Source organism: Elephas maximus, chromosome 18 (assembly GCF_024166365.1).
Source record: "Elephas maximus indicus isolate mEleMax1 chromosome 18, mEleMax1 primary haplotype, whole genome shotgun sequence".
Lineage (NCBI taxonomy): Eukaryota > Metazoa > Chordata > Mammalia > Proboscidea > Elephantidae > Elephas > Elephas maximus.
Genome location: NC_064836.1, coordinates 73,932,206 through 73,955,997, shown reverse-complemented (window position 1 = coordinate 73,955,997; position 23,792 = coordinate 73,932,206).

Here is a 23,792-nt window from a genome sequence, read left to right as displayed (position 1 = left end):
AATGTGCAACTAGGCCTACCAAGTTATTCTCCTCTTCCTTTTCACTTAATGCATATTTGATGGGTCCATCCCTGCTTTATTTTACAGCTTTTGGGCTTTACAAGGAAAATAAGGATTCTTCTAAAGCACTTATGAGAACAATGACGATAAGGGTGTCATGAACAATGTACTAACAGAGAACTTCTTATGTCATCTGACATGTAAATACCTCGGCAACAACATTTGGTGTGAATTCATTTGGTTAGTCTACTGTCATTTCTAAATGCACAGATATACCCACATTTTCTCATTTATCTTATGTACCTTTTGGGGACCATTGGGTCCTAGAAAAATCCTCATCCATTGTTTAATATTCTACCATGCAATTGAGAAAAATAAAAATAAAATCAAAGCATGGTTCTTTTACTCTATCAGTCTAAATGTCCAGTGGGGAGACAAAACAAAGCATCTAATAAAATGTGATCAAGGGTAAATAGGAATGGACACAGAGATTTACAGGACCTCCAGAAGTGAATCAAAATATCCTTTGGTCAGTACATATTTTGACATATGTGCCCTGTGCACGGGGATTTTGCCAGGTTTTAGAAACTGTAGAAATTTCATTGAGTCCCAGTAGAGTAGTAGTGTAGAAGCAGAAATTCAGTGAATATGAAATGAAGTAGAGAAATGGTTTAGAACTCTTTTTAGCAATAATCTCATTTCTGAAGGTAAGGATACATATACTAAAAACTACATGGGTATGGAAGTCAGAAGAGAATTTTGTTTTAAGATAGGAGTGACTTTCATAAGGGGAAAAAAAATGCCAGAAGAGAAGCAGAGTTTGAAGAAATAAGAGGGCAACATGTGGAACAGTGTCCTCTTGAAGGCAAGCGAGGGTAAACTTCAGGGCCTATCTGGGGTTTTGCTTTGGCATGCAGCTTCCTTTGAATGGAAGAGTGTGAAGATGAGTAAGTGTAGTACTGGAAAGTAGAAACCGTGAAAACCTCCTCCAGTATTCTTAGTGAAGAAAGAGAAAAGTAGAAGGTAGGGGTAAGAAACTGAAATGAGTAGGGTGGTTTTAAATATCTTCTCCTAGTGGATTTTTAAAAATAGCATCTTAAAGGGTAAGAAGGGGTACAGATGTCAGATGAGAATAAGGGAGAACACCATTCCAGGAAGAAAGAATAGTTAAGTTTTAAAGTCATGAAAATGTATGGTGTGTTCAAGGGACTACAAGAAGTTCAGTGTATGTACAGCAAGCTTGTGTGGGGGTGTGAGTGTGTAGCAAAGAAAGGACGCTTTGGGGTGAGAGTCCTTGGAAAGCCTTCTAACTCACATTGCATGAAACATTCTTCTTCACCTACAGGTAAGCCTCACTCTAACGGTGTGCATTCTGCACAAGGTCTTTGTTAGCACCATTTAATGACTGTATCTAAATCAAGGAAACCCTGGTGGTGCAGTGGCTAAGAGTTATGTCTGCTAACCAAAAGGTCAGCAGTTTGTATCTACCAGGCGCTCCTTGGAAACTTTATGGGGCAGTTCTACTCTGTCCTGTAGGGTCGCTATGAGTCAGAATCTAAGAATGGGGTATCTAAATCAAGACTCACCTCTACAGTTTCTGAGGACAAAAAACCCTTGTGACAAGTTGTCTGATGCTTCTTTTAAGCCCACTAATGCCCTCTCAGCCTTAGAGTGCCCTGGATGGCCTTGGAGCACTCAGATGTCTAAATTTGTGAACTATTACTTTTCCATGAGCTTTGTGTAGATCTGATGTGAGCATGGGGTACAGAGTGCTTTATGAAAGCAGCAGCACGCCTTTTTACCTCTCAGGCATGCTGTTTCTGAGGCTTTGTATATACTTTGCTTCAAAGCTCTAGTATGAGGTCAACATGTTAATGGACCCAACATCCTCACCTTAACTATGTTTCCCCATGGCTTTTTTCTTTGATATGATGGGAGAAAAGCACGCCAGTACTTCATGTTCCAGGTTTACCATAACATATATCTTATGTGGTAAATCTTTTCCAAAGTGTACAATAAAAATCAGTTTCAATGAGAAATAAAGGCTCACACATCTTTCACTGAATTGTTCTCTTTCATAGCACTAAAATGACTTAATACAGTAGCAGCTGTGCCCTATTCAAGCGAGATTTCTGGTACAGTGTGTGCTAGAAGTGCAAATACCAAATCTACTGAATATTTTTATCTTAGAATTTGAGAGCTTAACACCCCCAAATTATTTGTACCTACTGCCCAATAAATGGCATTTCATTGCAAAACAATTTGGAACTTATATTTTGATGGTATAACGAGACCTATGTCTGGCCAAAACCTGACATTTACTCAGGAAAAAAAAAAACACAGGTATTTAAGGGAAAGCTCTTGTAAGTATAGCACTTTATCATGTAATTTGTCCAATGTGTGCCATATTCAGAGATACCTTTTCTTTAGTGGACTAGAGGAGGTCTTGTGAATAAATGGACACCATAACCCGGCTTTCCACTTTAAAGTGATAACTAAGATTTGCATATGCCACAGTAGGAAGCAAGGAATTTACAACGTTAAGTTCAAGTCTACACAGGAAACTGACGAATGACAAAACAAAAAACAAAAAAACCCAGGACTTAGCTGCAAAGAGATATAGGATCTGTTCTGAGAAAAGTGACAGGGAACGAGTTTTCACTTACTTTCGGAGCAAAGCTCTAGATGTCAAGTCAATAAATTAATCTATATACAGGAAAATAAGAGTATGGCCCTAGAATTTATGCAGCCATATTAATTGGTTTTTATGGGTATGGAGCCATGGGGGGATACTGGTTCAGAGTTCAGACTCTTACCAGAAGATCAGCAGTGGAAACCTACCAGCCGCTCCTTGGAAACCCCGTGGGACAGTTCTAATCTGTCCTATAGGGTTGCTATTAGAATAGACTTGAAGGCAATGGGTTTTGGGTTTGGTATCTAAATGGTTCTTCTTGTTGTTAGGTGCTACACAGTTGGTTCCCACTAACAGTAACCTCATGTATAACAGAACAAAACATTATCCAGTCCTGTGCCATCCTCACAATAGTAGGTATATTTGAACCCATTGTTGCAACCACTGTGTAAATCCAACTCATCAAGCATCTTCTATTTCGCTGACTTTCTACTTTACCAATCATGATATCATTCTCCAGGGACTGGTCCCTTCTGGTAACACATCCAAAGCAAGAGAGATAAAGTCTCGTCATGCTCTCTTGTAAGGAGTATTCTGGCTATACTTCCTCCAAGACAGATTTGTTCTCTCCTTTGGCAATTCATGGTATATTCAATATTATTAACTAACACTGTAATTCAAATGTGTAAATTCTTCTTTGGTTTTCCCTTTTCATTGTCCAGCTTTCACAGGTATATGAGGCAATTGAAAAGACCATGGCATGGGTAATAAGCACCTTAGTTATCAAGTAATATCTTTACTTTTTAAGATTTTAAGGAGGTCTCTTTGCAGCAGATTTGCCCAGTGAAGTACACACTTTCCTCACTTATTGACATGGTTAGGTTCCAAAGGCCAGGTTGTTATGCAAAATTGATGTTATGTAAAAATGGAGGATGACCACATAAAATCAAAAAATGGAGGATGACTATATCATTACATACCTGCCAAATTACATCATTACATGGTTACCAAGTTACATCATTACATAACTGCCAAGTTACATCATTACAAAATTGTGAAATTATGTCCTTATATAGCTGCCAAGCCACTGAAAATCATGACCCAGCCAAGCTGACACGTAACCTTAACCATTAAAGCCAGCATTACTGTTGCCTCACATCGTGGCATTTGTTGTTGCCAGATGTGCATCGTCAACTCACAAAATAGTCAGATGGTTGATTTTCTAAGTAATTTTTAAAGTAGATTTTAAATGTGAAATATCAGATAATGACATAGTCAGTAAGTGTTGAAAAGGTGTACATCATTTGATTTCCTGGTTGCTGCTTCCATGGGCATTGATTGTTGAAAATGACCTCTTTATAAATAAATTCAAGATCAGGCCACCTGCACTGCTCAATAGGTTTGGTGGCGTATTTAGGCTACAGTCTTCAAAATTCTCTGCTTTTGTACTTTCTAAAAGAATTTTCAAATATCATGTAGCCCTAACGCATTTTTTAAGTTGAAATGCAAAATTTTATCATGTTTAGATGAATGAAATGATATCTTTCTGCAATAATATAGATGTTAACACATTAAAATTTAAAATTTATTTTTATTAGAAGTATATGCAGATATATGCAATACTCAGAACAGTATAATAACTTCTCTTTATCCATTATTTAGGCTTAACAACTATTAGTATTTTGCTTCAACTATCTCTATTTTTTCCCTTTATTGAGGTAGTATGTTGTTGTTGTTAGGTGCCGTCAAGTCTGTTCTGACTCATAGCAACCCTATGCATAACAGAACGAAACACTGCCCGGTTCTGAGCCATCCTTACAATCACTGTTATGCTTGAACTCATTGTTGCAGCCACTGTACCAATCCACCTTGTTGAGGGTCTTCCTCTTTTCTGCTGACCCTGTACTTTGCCAAGCATCTTGTCCTTCTCCAGGGACTGATCCCTCCTGACAACATGTCCAAAGTATGTAAGATGCAGTCTGGCCATCCTTGCCTCTAAGAAGTATTCTGGCTGCACTTCTTCTAAGACAGATGTTTTCGTTCTTTTGGCAGTCCATGGTATATTCAATATTCTTTGCCAACATCACAATTCAAAGGCTTCAATTCTTCTTTGGTCTTCCTTATTCATTGTCCAGCTTTCACATGCATATGATGCAATTGAAAACACCATGGCTTGGGTCAGGCGCACATTAGTCTTCAAGGTGACCTCTTTGCTCTTGAACACTTTAAAGAGGTCCTTTGCAGCAGATTTACCCAATGCAATGCATCTTTCGATTTCTTGACTACTGCTTCCATGGCTGTTGATTGTGGATTCAAGTAAAATGAAAACCTTGACAACTTCAATATTTTCTCCATTTATCATGATTTGCTCATTGGTCCAGTTGTGAGGATTTTTGTTTTCTTTTTGTTGAGATGCAATCCATACTGAAGGCTGTGGTCTTTGATCTTTGTTAGTAAGTGCTTCAAGTCCTCTTCACTTTCAGCAAGCAAGGTTGCGTCATCTGCATAACACAGGTAGTTAATGAGCCTTCCTCCAATCCTGAAGCCCCGTTCTTCTTCATGTAGTCCAGCTTCTTGAATTATTTGCTCAGCATACAGATTGACTAGGTATGGTGAAAGGATACAACCCTGATGTACACCTTTCCTGACTATAAACCAATCAGTATCCCCTTGTTCCATCCGAACAACCACCTCTTGATCTATGTACAGGTTCCTCATGAGCACAATTAAGTGTTCTGGAATTCCCATTCTTCGAAATCTTATCCATAATTTGTTACGATTCACACAGTCAAATGCCTTTGCATAGTCAATAAAACACAGGTAAACATCCTTCTGGTATTCTCTGCTTTCAGCCAGGATCCATCTGACTTCAGCAATGATATCCCTGATTCCATGTCCTCTTCTGAAACCAGCCTGAATTTCTGGCAGTTGCCTGTCGATGTACTGCTATAGCCATTTTTGAATGATCTTCAGCAAAATTTTGCCTGCATGTGATTTTAATGATATCGTTTTATAATTTCCACATTCAGTTGGATCACTTTTCTTGGTAACAGGCATAAATATGGATCTCTTCCAGTCAGTTGGCCAGGAAGCTGTCTTCCATATTTCTTGGCATAGATGAGTGAGCACCTCCAGCGCTGCATCTGTTTGTTGAAACATCTCAATTGATATTCCATCAATTCCTGGAGCCTTGTTTTTCGCCAATGCCTTCAGAGCAGCTTGGACTTCTTCCTTCAGTACCATCGGTTCCTGATCATTTGCCACCTCTTGAAATGGTTGAACACTTACTAATTCTTTTTGGTGTAATGACTCTGTGTGTTCCTTTCCATTTTCTTTTGATGCTTTCTGTGTCGTTTAATATTTTCCCCATGGAATCCTCCACTATTGCAACTCGAGGCTTGAATTTTTTCTTCAGTTCTTTCAGCTTGAGAAACGCTGAGAGTGTTCTTCCCTTTTGGTTTTCCATCTCCAGCTCTTTGCACATGTCATAATATTTTACTTTGTCTTCTCGAGCCACCCTTTGAAATCTTCTGTTCAGTTCTTTTACTTCATCATTTCTTCCTTTTGCTTTAGCTGCTCGATATTCCAGAGCAAGTTTCAGAGTCTCCTCTGACATCCATCTTGGTCTTTTCTTTCTTTCCTGTCTGTTTAGTGACCTCTTGCTTTCTTCATGGATGATGTACTTGATGTCATTCCACAACTCATCTGGTCTTCGGTCACCAGTGTTCAATGTGTGAAATCTATTCTTCAGATGGTCCCTAAAGTCAGGTGGGATATACTCAAGGTCATATTTTGGCTCTCTTGGACTTGCTCTGATTTTCTTCAGTTTCAGCTTGAACTTGCATATGAGCAATTGATGGCCTGTTCCACAGTTGGCCCCTGGCCTTGTTCTGACTGATAATATTGAGGTTTTCCATTTTTTCTTTCCACAGACGTAGTCAATTTGATTTCTGTATGTTCCATCTGGTGAGGTTCACTTGTATGGTGGCTGTTTAAGTTGGTGAAAGAAGGTATTTGCAATGAATAAGTCTTTGGTCTTGCAAAATTCTATCATTCGATCTCTGGCATTGTTTCTATCATCAAGGCCTTATTTTCCAACTACAGATCCTTCTTCTTTGTTTCCAACTTTCGCATTCCAATCGCCAGTAATTACCAATGCATCTTGATTGCATTTGCTAACAATTTCAGACTACACAGCTGATAAAAATCTTCTATTTCTTCATCTTCGGCCTTAGTGGTTGGTGTGTAAATTTGAATAATAGTCTAATAACTGGTCTTCCTTGTAGGCATATGATGTTATCCTATCACTGACAGTGTTGTACTTCAGGATAGATCTTGAAACGTTCTTTTTGATGATGAATGCAACATCATTTCTCTTCAAGTTGTCATTCCCACCATAATATACTATATGATTGTCTGATTCCAAATGGCCAATACCAGTCCATTTCAGCTCAGTAATGCCTAGGATATCGATGTTTATGCATTCCATTTCATTTTTGACAATTTCCAATTTTCCTAGATTCATACTTCATACATTCCATGTTCCGATTATTAATGGATGTTTGCAGCTGTTTCTTCTCATTTTCAGTCATGCCACATCAGCAAATGAAGGTCCTGAAAGCTTTACTCCTTCCACGTCATTAAGGTTGACTCTACTTTGAGGAAGTGGCTCTTCCAGTCATCCTTTGAGTGCCTTCCAACCTGGGGGTCTCATCTTCCAGCACTATATCAGACGATGTTCCACTGCTATTCATGAGGGTTTCACTGGCTAATGCTTTTCAGCAGTAAACTGCTGGGTCCTTCTTCCTAGTCTTAGTCTGGAAGCTCCACATGTCTGTCAGTTTGTTGTACTGTGGAGACTTGCGTGTTGCTGTGATGCTGGAAGCTATGCCGCTGGTATTCAGACACCAGCAGGGTCACCCATGGAGGACAGTTTTCAACTGAGCTTCCAGACTAAGACAGACTAGGAAGAAGGATTGAGGTAGTATAAATACCAGAAATCATATCATATTTTCTCATATTTCAGTGTGCCTCTCTGAATAATATATTTTTTTCTAACAAAACAATTATCTCACCTGACTCAATTAATTATAAGTCTTTGGTATGATTTGATATCTAGTTCATAGTCAAATTTCTCATTTCTGTCAAAAACATCTTTTTTTAAAGTTAGTTTATTCAGAACAAGATTCACCTAAGATTCAAACAACCCATTTAATTGTTATATGTTTAAAAAAAATTTTTTTAATTACAAGCATTCCTTCTTCCTTTTCATTTATTGTATCATTAATTGTTTACAAAAACAAAACCAGTAACTAAATTCCAGAAATGATGCACATACTGTTTCTCCACGTGGTTCCTTGAAGTGTTATTTAATATGTTTTTCTAGCCCTGTGAGTAGGAATTGACTTGATGGCAGTGGGTTTGAATTTTGCTTTTCTGGTTTCTAGTCCCTAGATTTCCTGTAAATTTAGCCATTATCTAGGTTAAACTCACATTCTGGGATATTAATAGGAATATCTCAAGGGGACAGCCAAGTGTTTTACTTTGCATAATATTAAGAGAAGGGCAATGTGTGATTGTCCCACTTTTAAGAATGTTAGGATTTCAGTGGGTTAAGTGCTCAATTGCTTTGGAGGTTTGAACCTATGCAGTGGCTCCGGGGGAAAAAGACTTGGAAATTTCTTCCAATAACGTCTACAGCCTAGAAAACCTTATGGACAGTTCTTCCGGCACAAGGAGTCTCTATGAGTTGTAATCAACTGGAAGACACCTAACAATAGAAGGATTTCTATGAGTTCAGGTAATGAGAGCCAGTCTCTTCCACTGCATAGCAGCCTATCATCTTTTCTTCTTACAGTTTCATCCATTGGTGATCATTTCTTGAAAAGAATTTTTTTTTAATTTTGATTGTGCTTTAAGTGAAAAATTACAAATCAAGTCAGTCTCTCATACAAAAATTTATACACACCTTGCTATATACTCCTAATTGCTCTCCCCCTAATGAGACAGTACACTCCTTCCCTCCACTCTCTTTTTTGTGTCCATTCAGCCCACTTTTGACCCCCTCTGCCCTCCCATCTCCCCTCCAGACAGTAGGTGCCAAAATAGTCTCATGTGTCTACTTGATTCAAGAAGCTCACTCTTCACCAGTATAATTTTCTATCCCATTGTCCAGTCCAATCCCTGTCTGAATATTTGGCTCTGGGAATGGTTCCTGTCTTGGGCTAACAGAAGGGCTGGGGACCATGACCACCGGGGTCTTTCTAGTCTCAGTCAGACCATTAAGTCTGATCTTTTTACAGGAATTTGGAGTCTGCATCCCACCGTTCTCCTGCTCCCTTAGAGGTTCTCTGTTGTGTTCCCTGTCAGAGTAGTCATCAGTTGTAGCCAGGCACCATCTAGTTCTTCTAGTCTCAGGTTGATGCAGTCTCTGGTTTATGTGACCCTTTCTGTCTCTTGGGTTCATAATTACCTCGTGTCCTTGGTGTTCTTCATTCTACTTTGATCCGGGTGGGTTGAGACTCATTGATGCATCTTGGGTGGCCACTTGCTAGCGTTGAAGACCCCAGACACCACTCTCCAAAGTGGGATGCAGAATGTTATCTTAATAGGTTTTATTATGCCTGTTAACTTAGGTGTCCCCTGAAACCATGGTCCCCAAACACCCGACCCTGCTATGTTGGCCTTCAAAGCATTCAGTTTAATGAAGAGACTTATTTGCTTTTGGTTTAGTCCAGTTGTGCTGACCTCGCCCGTATCATATGCTGTCTTTCCCTTCACCTAAAATAGTTCTTATCTACTATCTAAGTAGCGAAAACCCCTTTCTACCTCCCTCCCTCGCCCTTCTCATAACGATCAAAGGATATTTTCTTCTCTGTTTAAACTATTTCTTGAGTTCTTATAATAGTGGTCTTATACAATATTTGTCCTTTTGCAACTAAATTCACTCAGCATAATGTCTTCCAGAGTCCTCCATGTTATGAAATTTTTCATGGATTCATCATTGTTCTTCATTGATGCATAGTATTCCATTGTGTGAATATAACATAATTTATTTATCCATTCGCCTACTGATAGGCACCTTGGTTGCTTCCACCTTTTTGCTATTGTGAACAGTGCTGCAATGAACATGGGTGTGCATATATCTGTTCATGTAAAGGCTCTTATTTCTCTAGGATATATTCCAAGGAGTGGGATTGCTAGATCGTATGGTAGTTCTATTTCTAGCTTTTTAAGGAAGCACCAAATGGATTTCCAAAGTGGTTGTATCATTTTATATTCCCACCAGTAGCGTATAAGTGTTCCAGTCTCTCCACAATCTCCCAACATTTATTATTTTGTGTTTTTTGGGTTAATGCCAGCCTTGTTGAGTCTCAGTTTTGGTTTGCATTTCTCTAATGGCTGATGATCATGAGCATTTTCTCATGTATCTGTTAGCTACTTGAATGTTTTCTTCACTGAAGTGACTGTTCATATCTTTTGTTCATTTTTTAATTGGGTTATTTGTCTTTTTGTGGTTGAGTTTTAGCAGAATCATGTAGATTTTAGAGATCAGGTGCTGATTGGAAATGTCATAGCTAAATACTTTTTCCCAGTCTGTAGATAATCTTGCTGATGCGTAACAAGTTATGCCAGCACCATTTGTTAAAGAAACCATCTTTTCCCCATCTAACTGACTTTGGGCCTTTGTCAAATATCAGCTGCTCATATGCAGATGGATTTATGTCTGGATTTTCAATTCTGTTCCATTGGTCTATATATCTGTTGTTGTACCAGTACCAGGCTGTTTTGACTACTGTGGCTGTAAAATAAGTTCTAAAATTAGGTAGAGTGGGGCCTCCCACTTTCTTCTTCTTTTTCAGTAATGCTTTACTTATTCGGGGCCTCTTTCCCTTCCATATGAAGTTGGTGATATGTTTCTCCATCTCATTAAAAAATGTCATTGGAATTTGGGTTGGAATTGCATTGTATCTATAGATGGCTTTTGGTATAGTAGACATTTTTACAATGTTAAGTCTTCCTATCCATGAGCAAGGTATGTTTTTCCACTTGTGTAGGTCTCTTCTGGTTTTTTGCAGTAGTGTCTTGTAGTTGTCTTTTTATAGGTCTTTTATGTCTCTGGTAAGACTTATTCCTAAGTATTTTATCTTCTTAGGGGCTACTGTAAATTGTATCGATTTGGTGATTTCCTCTTCAGTATTGTTTTTGCTGGTGTAGAGGAATCCAACTGATTTTTGTGTGTTTATCTTGTATCCTGATATTCTGCTGAACTCTTCTATTCGTTTTAGTAGTTTTCTTGAGGATTCTTTAGGGTTTTCTGTGTATAAGATCATGCCATCTGCAAATAGAGATACTTTTACTTCTTCCTTACCAATCTGGATGCCCTAATTGCTCTGCCTAGGACCTCCAGCACAATGTTGAATAACAGTGGTGTTAAAGGGCATTCCTCACTGCTTCCCGATCTCAAAGGGAATGCTTACAGACTCTCTCCATTTAGGATGATGTTGGCTTTGTATAATTGCCCTTTTTTATGTTGAATAATTTTCCTTCTATTTTGTCAAATGCCTTTCTGCGTCAATTGATAAAATCATGTGTTTCTTGCATTTTGTTTTATTTATATGATATATTACATTAATTGTTTTTCTAATGTTGAACCAACCCTGCAAACCTGGTATGAATCCCACTTGATCACAGTGAATTTTTTTTTTTTTGATACGTTGTTGAATTCTATTGGCTAGAATTTTGTTGAGAATTTTTGCATATAAGTTCATGAGGGATATAGGCCTGTAATTTCCTTTTTTCGTGGTGTCCTTACCTGGTTTTAGTATCATGGATATGCTGGCTTCATAGAGCTAGTTTGGGAGTATTCTATCATTTTTAATGCTTTGAAATACCTTTAGTAGTAGTGGTGTTAACTCCTCTCTGAAAGTTTGATAGAACTCTGCAGTGAAGCCATCCAGGCCAGGTCTTTTTTTTGTCGGGAGTTTTTTTTAATTACTTTTTCACTCTCTTCTTTTGTTTTGGGTCTGTTTAGTTGTTCTAATTCTGTTTGTGTTAGTTTAGGTAGGTAGTATGTTTCTAGGAATTCATTCATTTCTTCTAAGTTTTCAAATTTTTTAGAGTACAACTTTTCTTAGTAATCTGATGTGATTCTTTTAATTTCAGTTGTGTCGGTTGTGATATGGCCCATCTCATTTCTTTTTCAGGTTATTTGCTTCCTCTCCTATTTTTCTTTTGTCAGTTTGGCCAATGATTTATGAATTTTGTTGTTTTTTTCCAAAAAAACAGCTTTTGGTCTTAACTCTTTTGATTATTTTTGTTTTCTATTTCATTTGATTCTGCTCTAATTTTTATTATTTATTTTCTTCTGGTGCCTGAGGGTTTCTTTTTTTCTTTTTTTTTTTTTTTTGCTCTCGTATTTATTCAAGTTGTAGGGTTAATTCTTTGATTTTGGCCTTTTCTTCTTTTTGGACATGTGCACTTATTGATATAAATTGACCTCTGAGCACTGCTTTCACTGTGTCCCAAAAGTTATGATAGGAATTGTTTTCATTCTTATTGGATTCTATGAAGTTCTTTATTCCAGCCTTAATGTCTTCTATGACCCAGTCTGTTTTGAGCAAGGTATTGTTCAGTTTCCAAGTGTTTGATTTCTTTTCCTGGCTTTTTCTGTTATTGATTCTACACTTGAGGCCTTATGGCTAGAAAAAATGCTTTGTAATATTTCAATTTTTTTGGATTCTGCTAAGGCTTGCTTTATGACCTAATATGTGGTCTATTCTCGAGAATGTTCCATGTGCACTAGAAAAGAAAGTATACTTGGTTGCTGTTGGGTGGAGTGCTGTGTATGTCTATAAGGTCATGTTGGTTGATTGCGGCATTTAGATCTTCCGTGCCTTTATTGAGCTTCTTTCTGGATGTCCTGTCCTTCTCTGAAAGCGGTATGTTGAAGTCTCCTACTTTAATTGTGGGGGTGTCTATCTCACTTTTCAGTTCTGTTAAAGTTATTTTTATGTATCTTGCAGTCCTGTCATTGGGTGCGTAAATATTTAGTATGGTTATATCTTCCTGGTCTATTGTCCCTTTAATCATTATGTAGTGTCCTTCTTTATCCTTTGTGGTGGATTTAACTTTAAAGTCTGTTTTGTCAGAAATTAATATTGCTACTCCTGCTCTTTTTTGCTTGTTGTTTGCTTGATATATTTTTTTCAATCCTTTGAGTTTTAGTTTGTTTTTGTCTCTAAGTCTAAGGTGTGTCTCTTGTAAGCAGCATATAGATGGATCGTGCTTTTTTATCCATTCTGCCACTCTCTGTCACTTTATTGGTTCATTTAGTCCATTTATGTTCACTGTAATCATGGATAGGTATGAGTTTAGGGCTGTCATTCTGATGTCAGTTTTTGTGTGTTGTTGACAGTTTCCTTTTCCCACTTAATTTCTTGTGCTGTGTAGTTTATGTATTGTCTTTTCCTCTTATTTGTTTTTGTTGGTTTTGTTTCTGCTGAGTCTCTATTTTTTTCTTGTGTTTTATTTTGATGAGTTGGATAGTCTCCTTTGTGATTACCTTAATGTTTACCCCTATTTTTCTAAGCTTAAACCTAACTTTTATTTCTTTATATTGTCTTGTCTTCCTCTCCATTTCAAATATCTAGGACTACATTTTTTAGTCTCTCTTTCTTGTTTTAATGTTGTCTTATTTTACATAATAACATCGTTGTTTCCCTGTTTTGAGTGCTTTTTTTATCTTGATTTATTTTTGTGATTCTCCTGTCTCAGTTGACCTCTGATTCCTCTGTCCACTCTTCTAGTCTTGGCTTGATACGTGATATTATTGATTTTCTAACAAGAGAACTCCCTTTAATATTTCTTGTAGTTTGGGTTTGTTTTTTACTAATTTTCTAAGCTTCTGTTTATCTGGAAATGTCCTAATTTCACCTTCATATTGAGAGACAGTTTTGCTGGATATATGATTCTTGGCTGGCAATTTTTTTTTTCTTTAATGCTTTATAAAAGTCATCCCATTGCCTTCTTGTCTGCATGGTTTCTGCCAAGTAGTCTGAGCTTATTCTTACTGACTCTCATTTTTAGGTGACTTTTCATTTATTCCTAGATGCTCTTAAAATTCTCTCTTTATCTTTGGTTTTGGCAAGTTTGATTATAATATGTCTTGGTGACTTTCTTTTAAAATCTACCTTATGTGGATTTTGATGAGCATCTTGGATAGATATCTTCTCATATTTCATGATATCAGCGAAGTTTTCTGCCAACAAATCTTGAACAATTCTCTCTGTATTTTCTGTTATCCCTCCCTGCTCTGGGACTCCAATCACTAATAGATTATTTCTCTTGATAGAGTCCCACATGATTCTTAAGTTTTCGTCATTTTTTAAAAATTCTCTTGTCTGATTTTTCTTCAAATATATTGGTGCCAAGTGCTTTATCTTCAAGTTCACCAATTCTGCCTTCTGCTTCCTCAGTTCTGCTCCTCTGACTTTCTACTGAGTTATCTAATTCTGTAATTTTGTTGTTAATCTTCTGAATTTCTAATTGCTCTCTCCCTATGGATTCTTGCAGCTTATTAAATTTTTCATTACGTTCTTGAATAACCTTTTTAATTTCTTTGGCTGTTTTATCTGTGTGTTCCTTGAGTTGTTCTGCATATTTCCTGATCTTCTTCCTGATGTCTTGAAGGGTTCTGTAGATTAACCTTTTGTATTCTGCATCTGGTAATTCCAGGAAGCCACTTTCATCTAGAAGATCCCTTGATTCTTTGTTCTGAGAGCTTGTTGAAGTGATCATGTTGTGTTTCTTTATGTGATTTGATATTGACTGTTGTCTCCAAGGCATCTATAAGTTATTGTATTAGTTTATTTTATGTTTGTTTACTGTATCCTAGCTTTTTGCTTTGTTTTCTTTTGAAATGGGTTGCTTGAGTGAGCTAGCTTGATTATTTTCGCCTTTGAAGCTCTGACTTCCTGTCGCCAGATGGTTAGAGCTGTTATCAGGTATTTCAGTCTAGGAGTCCATTCACTTTTGTTGTATGTATTCAGCTCAGGTGCCCAGCTTGCTGGTCATCAAGTGTGTGGTACAGGCTCTGTCCTACAGTCTTAGAGGGGCAGGGGTGTTTGGTGTAGGTACCGGTATCTGATTGCAGCAGGGGATCATGCTCTGAACAAGGCAGGGGGCTGAGAATCATCCCTCAAGTAACTCTGAGGAAAGGAAGTTCCTCTTCTCTAGAGTGTACAGGTGAGTGGGTTCTACAGATGGACCATGGACACCCAATGCTTTTGGTTGTAAGGACTGGGAGGTACCAGTTATCCTTGAACCCCTGTCACAGGTGGCTGGTGACCTGAGTGGTGACACTAGTCCTTAGGCCCCTGATGTGGGTAGATGAGTACCCTGTTTAATAGGCCAAGCCATGTCAAACATCAAATACCCACCTCTTTACCACATTGTTTAAACGGTCACTGTCTATCAGCAAGGGCCTATTTTCATGAGATAGACCCACACAGGTCCATGCAGGGGGAAAGGTATTCAAAGCCCATGGACTGTTTATGAATGAACAGGAGCCGCTTTTGTCCGGAGCTGTCCAGGTTAGTGGAGCTGGGAAATTATCTTTTCTTCCAGTTGTGAATTTATACCTTCTCCATGGCCGGGAGAATGGCTCCAGGTGCTTAACAGGTCCTATCTTAGACCCAGGGAAATGAATATCTTCTGAAGCAGGCTTGGGGGTGGGGGGTGGGGCATGGTAAAATATACACAAGTACTTAGCTTTTGCTGAGAGCCCTCTTCTTCTCTGGTTCCAGAGGAGTGTAGGCTGTGCGGCTGGTTGCTTCTCCCTGTGGAAACTGTGCCTGTGTGGTCCTACCAGCCCACTGCAACCGCTCCTGGAAATGGTGCCTGAGGGCTCCCAGTGATTCAGACCTGGCAACTCCACTCCACTTCTGAAACAACTTTCCCACTCCCTGCCACTCAGTACATTTTCTAACTTTGCCTTTGATGTTCAGGGCTCCAAGCTTGTCATAAATATAATCATTTCACTTGTTTTTTTGGTCTTTGTTGTAGGAGGGATCACTGGAAGCATCTGGGTATTCTACCATCTTGGCCCCACCTTGAAAAGAAAACTTTTATTAGAGGCTTCAAAATAGTGATTTTATAACTATAGAATTCCATACACATTTATTTGCTAGAATTCCTCTGGAAGGAGGGTATTTTCTTCAACTCTGGCAATTGGATTAACCTAAAATACAGTTTTTGAAGGATTCATGCTTAATAATTTAACTATCCAAATATCACAGCAAATTATTGAAACCTCCACTAGTTTCAAAAAAGTCTAAAGAGTTAAGTTTGAAGTCTATTTGTTGGCTTCCTCTTTTTTATTGAGTGCTATCGTTGACAACTTAATTGATATTCAATATGTTTAAATTAAATGCATCATCTATTCTTTTTGATACCTTCACCTTTGGCCATTAGAAGCCCCTTCTTCTTGATACAGCCTGTTAGGCTTTTTTCATTTTCTTTTCTTTTTTTTTAATTTTATTATTATTTTTTTGTATTTTTAAAAGCTTATTTACTTTCTGTCACAAGATTTAAAAAAAAAATGCTGCCCCAGTATTGTTTTGTATCTTTTCTGTGTCAGATCTAAAGTCTGGCATTCATCCAAGCAATGCTGGTTCCCTTTCGAGAGGAATTGTAGTCAGAGGTCAAAATCTGAATGCTGGGTGTACATTATTTCAAAATATATCCAATAGACTCCTCAATACTCTGCTTTCCCCCATTTCTCACATATTATTTTAAAAGATAGGGATGCTATCTTATGGAGGAGAGCTATGAAGTATCCATATCTTTCACTTGTTTATTCTTTCTATGGAAAGAATAGGCAAAAAAAGCAGGGAGGGCAGTCAATCAGAGTTGCAGAGAGAATGCAAAAGTATGCTTGCTCTTTACTTTTTGATTATAAATTTATATTCATGCTGCCCCATGTAATTGCCTTTGAACATCTGGACCAAACTGATTTTTCCCGTAATTCCTTAGTGTTCCTCAAGTGTATTGAAGCATTGGGCTTAATTTATTCTGAAGCCAATACCAGAACTTTTGATGAAGCCAACTACAATGACAGTGATGGTTTCTATTTTTTCTCTCTCTCTTTCTCTCTTGATCTCAATCCTAATTCCTCTTAAATGCCCAGGATGTGTACAAGTTATTTTAAGAGGTTATTCATCATTGATTGCACTTAACAAAATCCCTGACCTTATAGTAATAAAAAACATGCTGTATCTTTAAAAAAAAAAAAAAAGTCCCAAAATAACAATTGTAACAAAAGCTGTTTAACTGGAGTTTTCCTTCAATCAAGGACCTGTCAGTTAGTGAGGCCTATAATATAAGACTGGCTAAAAATCTACAGGATTTCTGAGAAAGAAGCAATTTGAGTTGAAGCATTTTCAAGAGAACTTCATGCAAGAAGAGGTTTGAACAAGCCGTGAAAAATGAGTGAGTTTTGGATCAACAGAGAAATACCGCCTAACCACTGCATTGTATCAGGATCTGATTTCAGGTTAACAAATGACCTACAGCACTTCCTCAGCACACTACACACTGTGCCGGGGAATACTTTGCCTTCCTGGTTCTTTCACACGGTCTCTGAGAGGAAATTAATTTGTGTATAGTGTGTGCCAGATCTTTTTCATCACATGCCTTGAGCTCCTTCAAAAATATGTACCATGGAAATAGAAATAATTTCTATTTTGTCTCCCACATAAGTTTATCCATTACTTTTCCTGCTCCAGTTGTCACTGGGTATATCAAGCTAAGGCTTCGCTACTAAGGGATCCGTGGCCAGATTTTTAAGAATGAACATTAGATGATAGCATTGAAATAAATAAACAATTTTTTCTTCTCTTTCCTTGACTTCTGATAAATTCATATGATCAAAAGGATAATTTTCAGCAGGAAATAAGCCTTTCTAAGAATGTAGAATATGTTGGCTGATCATCTCAAATATCTCTGAGCGATCTATTTTAATGTGTCTAGAAGGTTTTATCTGAAAAGTATCTCTGCTTCGCAAAGTCAGAGTCCATGACTTCTAATGTAAACACATGTCAAGCTTCTGAAACTCACAAAAGTCATAAATGTCTCTGTAGATCTTATCTTCAATTATATCCAGATATTTAATAAATGGATCCCTGGTGGCACAGGGGTTAAGAGCTTGGCTGCTAACTAAAAGGTCAACAGTTCAAATCCACCAGCCACTCCCTGGAAACTTATGCAGCAGTTTTACTCCTTCCTATGAGCTATGGTATCAATGAATCTTCATGTAATTCTTGTAATTAAAGGCACAATGATATTGCCAATTTTAAGAACATAAAATAAATATATTAATTAGCACTTGCTAGCTGTTTCTCATTATTTTCTATTTTCAGTTGTGTTAAATCTAAGATTCATGGAGAGAAAAATCAAGCAACATATTTGAATATATCAGCTTAACTGGATGCAGTAAGCAGGAGTGTCTTGTTTTCTAGTCAAGTTTGAGCCTAGTATCTTGGGCTTTTAGTTATTTCGTGTTATTATTTTGTTTGCGACAACGCACAATGGCTTTTCACTGATATGTATTAATATAAAAATTAATTTGAGCAAATACAACCCAATTAAACAGTGAAGAAACATTTAATTGGATGTGCCAAAAAACATCCAAAGCAATACATAAACAATATTATCGTTTTTGTATCTTACTAAGAAAACATAAAAAATAGAGGTAAAAAGGGAAAAGTAACATAAAGACAAAAAGCATTTATTTAGCACTCAGAATGCTGATTGAATTAAGGAATAACAAAGCAAAATTTTAATGGCTCACTACCGTAGCATTTGACAAAAGCAAACCCAAATCATCTCAGCCAGCAGAAAACCCTACACTCTTAAAAAGACTTATTCACAAGGAGAGTCCACAATCTGTCTTAGCTACCATTCCCAATGTTTCCTTTTCTCTCATGAAAAATAACCTGAAATAAAAATCATGGTTTTGGTCTCATCCTGCCATCCACTACATCCTTCATGAACATTAAAAAAAAAAAAAAAAAATGTTGTTGTGTTGATTCTGACTCTTAGCAACCCTATAGGACAGAGTGGAACTGCTCTGTAGGATTTCCAAGAAGCGGCTGGTAGATTTGAACTGCCAACCGTTTGGTTAGCAGCCAAACTCTGAAGCACTGCGCCCTCAAGGCTCCCCATGAACGTTAAGAGCGCTTATAAGCAGCAGCTGAACGTAACTGAAGGATATTGTGCTTACGGCCGCCTACTTCCTCTTCTCATTGGTCCAATGGTTCCCAGTTTGTAGAACAAATGAATGTAGATGCAGCCTTAGGTAGTTCCTATGGTCTACATTCCTCTTCGGTCATTTTTATCATCCTTTTGATTTATTCTATCTGTGAATTGTGGTGCACAGAATGCAGAGTCTGAGGAAACACGGAACCGCACGCACATCCCTAATTCTGCAACATTTGGATCAGCTTACTTGGGGGAAGTTAACTTATTTTTTTTTTCACTTCGTTAATGAATCTATAAAACTGGAATAGTATAAAGGCCTCAGCACGTCGTTCAAAAGTAAACATTGCTGCCTTACCCCCTTTATTAGCATTTTCACTCATTTACATAATTAATGAAAAAAGCAATTTATTTTATATTGATAAATTTTTCTTTAAAATAATTTATATGCATGCACTCATTTTGATTTACTTATGTATTTTATTTATTATTCAATTACTCTAAGAACATTTATTGGGCTCCTACTATGTGCCAGACATTGCCAGATGCTGGGAATACAAAATATATAAGATATAATGTAGGACCTCAAGTTGTTCACAGGATATTAGGAGAAAGTACAAGAAAAAAAAAAAATACCATAAAAGATTTTAAGTATTGTAATAGATATATGATCAGAGTTCTTAAGTAAGAAACTAATTTTACTATGGGTGTCTGCTTAAAATTTTTAAAAATAATGTTGGAACTGGACCTTGGAAATGAGTCATGGTCCTTGTATAGAAAAACAGGCAGAAGAAAAATTCAGACAAAATGAAGAGCACACACATAGACACAGAGATGGAATGTTCATATCCCAGCATATGAATCCCAGCAGCCAAAGTCTGCAATTTATGAGAAATCTATCGTCACAGTAGTCTGTGTTTTAATACATTTTCTGGGTATGATTTATAAGGCTATGATTTTATGCAGGTATCAGTATCGACTTTATATCTTGAGAAAACACATATCTGGAAGTGAGAATACCCCAGCTAATTTGTGTTCCACTTCTATCCTTTAATTTTAATTTCATAATAAATTTTTGTAGAGATAACACATTCACATGGTTCCAAAACCGAGAACTACAAAAGGTTGTACATTGAAAAGTTTCCTTCTCACAACCACCTGTTTGTCACTCCACATGGGTACCCACTGTTATTTATTAGCCTCTTGTTTATGCTTCCATAATCATGTTGTAAGCATATAAATATCAACGAATATTCTTGTGCACTCTACAAGAAATCCTGAGATCCTTCCACGGTCACACAAAAAAAGTTCTTATGCTTCTACTTAACAGAATTTATTTAAACAGGCTCCTAATGACATACACGTAGGTTGTTTCAAATCTGTTGCTATTTAGGCAATGCTGAAATGAACATCTTTTACCTGAGTCATTTTACTCATGTGTGAAATGTATGTATGGGCTAAATCCAAGTAATGCAACTGCAGGCTCAAAGGATAGAAATATTTATAATTGTGTTCAATATTGCCAAAGTGTCTTGAAAAGTGGTTATATGTCCCTAGTGTTCAGATTGCTCACCAACAATGTACAAGCATGACTGCTTTCCCACCGTCTGGGCAACAATGTGAGTTATTAAAATTGGAGGAATTTTTCAATACCACATATATGTTTAAATATATGATGTTCGAATATAGTTTTGTTTTGAATTTTTTGTATTACACGTGAGAATGAGCATAATTTTATTATTTTAAACATGATTTTTATTTTGTTTTTTATGGGCTGCCTGCTGCTCACCTATTTCTTGTCTTTTTTTTATGTTTTGGTCTTCTCTTAATGTAATTGTAGGTGATCTGTATGTATTAAAATTAACATATTTTTGTATAGCAAAAAAAGCAAAAACAAAGTGAAAATATAAATTTTTAAAATGGGAAAAATGTATTAGCTAATATTCTTAAGGTCCATTTTTCTTCTATCCACAATTACTATTCGATAGTTGATAGAGACTTTCATCCATACAAATGCCCATACCCGAAAGTCCCACATATTAAATCCTAATAGGAAATAAATGGATGTAGTAAGAAAAGGTGTAGGATGTACTTCCATCAAACAGGGAATTATTATTATCAAATTTAACATCTATATTCATGAACTTTATTTCATGAATATAGATGTCAGTTTTATCTTAAGAGGTGACATTTTAATGAAAAGCATAAGTGAATCAGAAAATATAATATAAACCATTAACATATAAAATAAAAAATAATTTTCAAAGCTTATTTTGTTTTTTGGAGCAAATAAAGAAGTTGGTGTACCAATCCTTTTTCAGTATACAGTCCTGTGAAAGCACCCTCGAAGATTTGAAAAGAAGATATGCTGTTTTAGGAAAAGGGCTTCTGAGGTTTTGCAGAATACTTCTGCCTACCAAGCACTATGACCATAATGGTCAAAATGCATGGCAGCAGCAGTAAGCACAAAATGAAAGATGGCCTCGCAAACTTAACAGACTTCCTTCAGATCCCTTCTGCACAACAGTAAGCAACGTGATGGCGTACTATTCCTCTCATGTCAAGTCTCATTGAAATCAACGGCGCAGGCTTCTCATTCATTTCCATAAAATGTTTTTACTTATTTGATTTCTAATGTAAATGCTTCACATAACCAATTTTACTACATAATAAAATGTTTTAAAACCACACTGAAATTCAAATATGCTTTAACAATTTATTTTTTAAAATATCCTGAACTGATAACTTACGGACAGCAGCAAGTTTTACTGTGATGTGATGTGAAACAGTCATGGCATGACACCTTTTACAAATAATACAATATGCTGGATGGTGGGTGTAGTAAGTAAATCACATGGCTTTCCCACAGCACTAAGGATTCGGCCTGAGCACGCTGTGAGTGTTCACTTAATAAGCCATTTTTTACTAGATGCCAAGAGAAAGTGGGCGCCACCCTGCTAGATCTCTAATCCTTGGCCAGAGCAGCTTCCAAACACAGTCAGAAATTAAGAGCTTTGCTGATTGGATTACTAAAGTACATAATGGTCAAAATGAGCTACCAAAATGGAAACATGTCAAAAATCCATAGTTTTCTTGGACATAAAATTAAGAAGAGTAAAGTGTTTTAGAGTATGACATCAACGACAATGGTCAGTTCTTTGAAATGTACACATGTAATACCACAGTTCTTACTGTTTCTGTGTTTGCTTTGAGTATTCTCCATAGGGAAGTGCAGTGGCAGTAATAATATTTTGAATTTTGCATTGCTTTTTTTCAAAGCCTTTTGGGGGTTTCCCCATAGGCTTTCATTGTAACTCAAAAAATGAGAGATGAAAGGAGACACCCCCCAAAAAGGCAAATACTAGTGTCCTACATTTATAGATGAAGCAGCTTATACAGCTCTAGGAACTCCATTATCACTATTCCCCATTATCATTAGGAATCTTACACGTGTATATTTTACCGGGTTTTGGCAGTGATTACCTTTTGAAAACCCAAACCAACATCACTATTTAATTTTCTAGTGAATCTCCACGGTGCCAGAATCATGAGCCAGAAAAAGAAACCTATAGGAGGCACAGCTTCTGAGTTTACCTACAAAGTTTAGGAGTCATCATTGTACATTCCCAAGATAATTCCAGGGTGTCCTCTGGTGTGAGTTCTGGGTAGCCCTGATGGCTTAGACTTCCGCTCGTCTTTATAGGATACAAGTCCTCTGTATTTTACCATGGATATTGTCCTCTCCATCACTTCCCACCAGTTCCTTTCATGGACCAGGGAAGTGTCTAGTAACAGGAAACAACAATTAGGACATGCTTATTATGAGCTAAGGACTCATCGGTAGTCTGTTTGTACTATTACAATTATTCTTACAGCAACTGTATGAGAGGAGAGGACTATTTTCATCTCTGATTAACATGTAAGGAAACCAAGATGCGCAGAGAATTAGTATCTTTATCCTATTACCCAACTTTTAAGATCCAGTGCAAAATTTGTAACCCATGTTTGTGTCAATGTCAGAGTTCTGGCTGTTAACCAGTTTTTCTCCTTTATCTAGCAGATTCCAAATATCTGCATTAATAATTAAACCTGTCTCCAAAGGTAAAAGAACCAACCTGTTTCTTCGATATGCTACGATTAAAGAGGAGCTTTTGAAAAAATATGTTATTAGGCTGGGTCAATTAAATCCACCAATGTACCAACGACAACACCATGAAACCTTTCAAAAATACAACTTGAAACTTTGGCATCTTTTATAAACTGAATATAACCTCTTGAGGTCATTTGAAAGTCAAACTACATAAGATTTGTCACATATACGGGTATCTTTAACAAAGATTTTTTTTTTTAACAAAGATGGAATTCACTCTGGAAGAAAGAAAAACTACCGTATAAATCAAAAAGTATACTCAAACTCGTTTCTTTTTTCTTTTTTTTTTGCTTCTAAGTTTGCACTAGACTATATTTACTGCCAAAAATTAAACTTGAGATATTATAACAGTAATAAAAACATCATGTAGGATTTGCTTATGTACTTTTAAATATATTAAAAATGAGTTGTAAGCTGGACTGCATAAAAGAAAAATGTGTGCAGCTACTGATCTTCCTTAAATGAGAAGAGTTGGCTGTTGATGTGGTAGGAAGGCTTCCCACAGGAATGTAGACAACTCATTAATGTCCAGGCATAAAGATGAAGTGGCCTGTTTTTAGACAATTAAGGAATTGAAATACTTTGTATTTTGTCATCCTAGAATTCTAGAATGAGATGGAAAAGGGCTATTATAAATGATTAAGTAAATATTTGACCTTGAAACGTGGGTCAAGTTTATACAAAGAGAAGAATATGCTTGAGTGTGTATCTGAGGAACTCACCAGGTGTGGTGAAACATTATAGAGACAACAG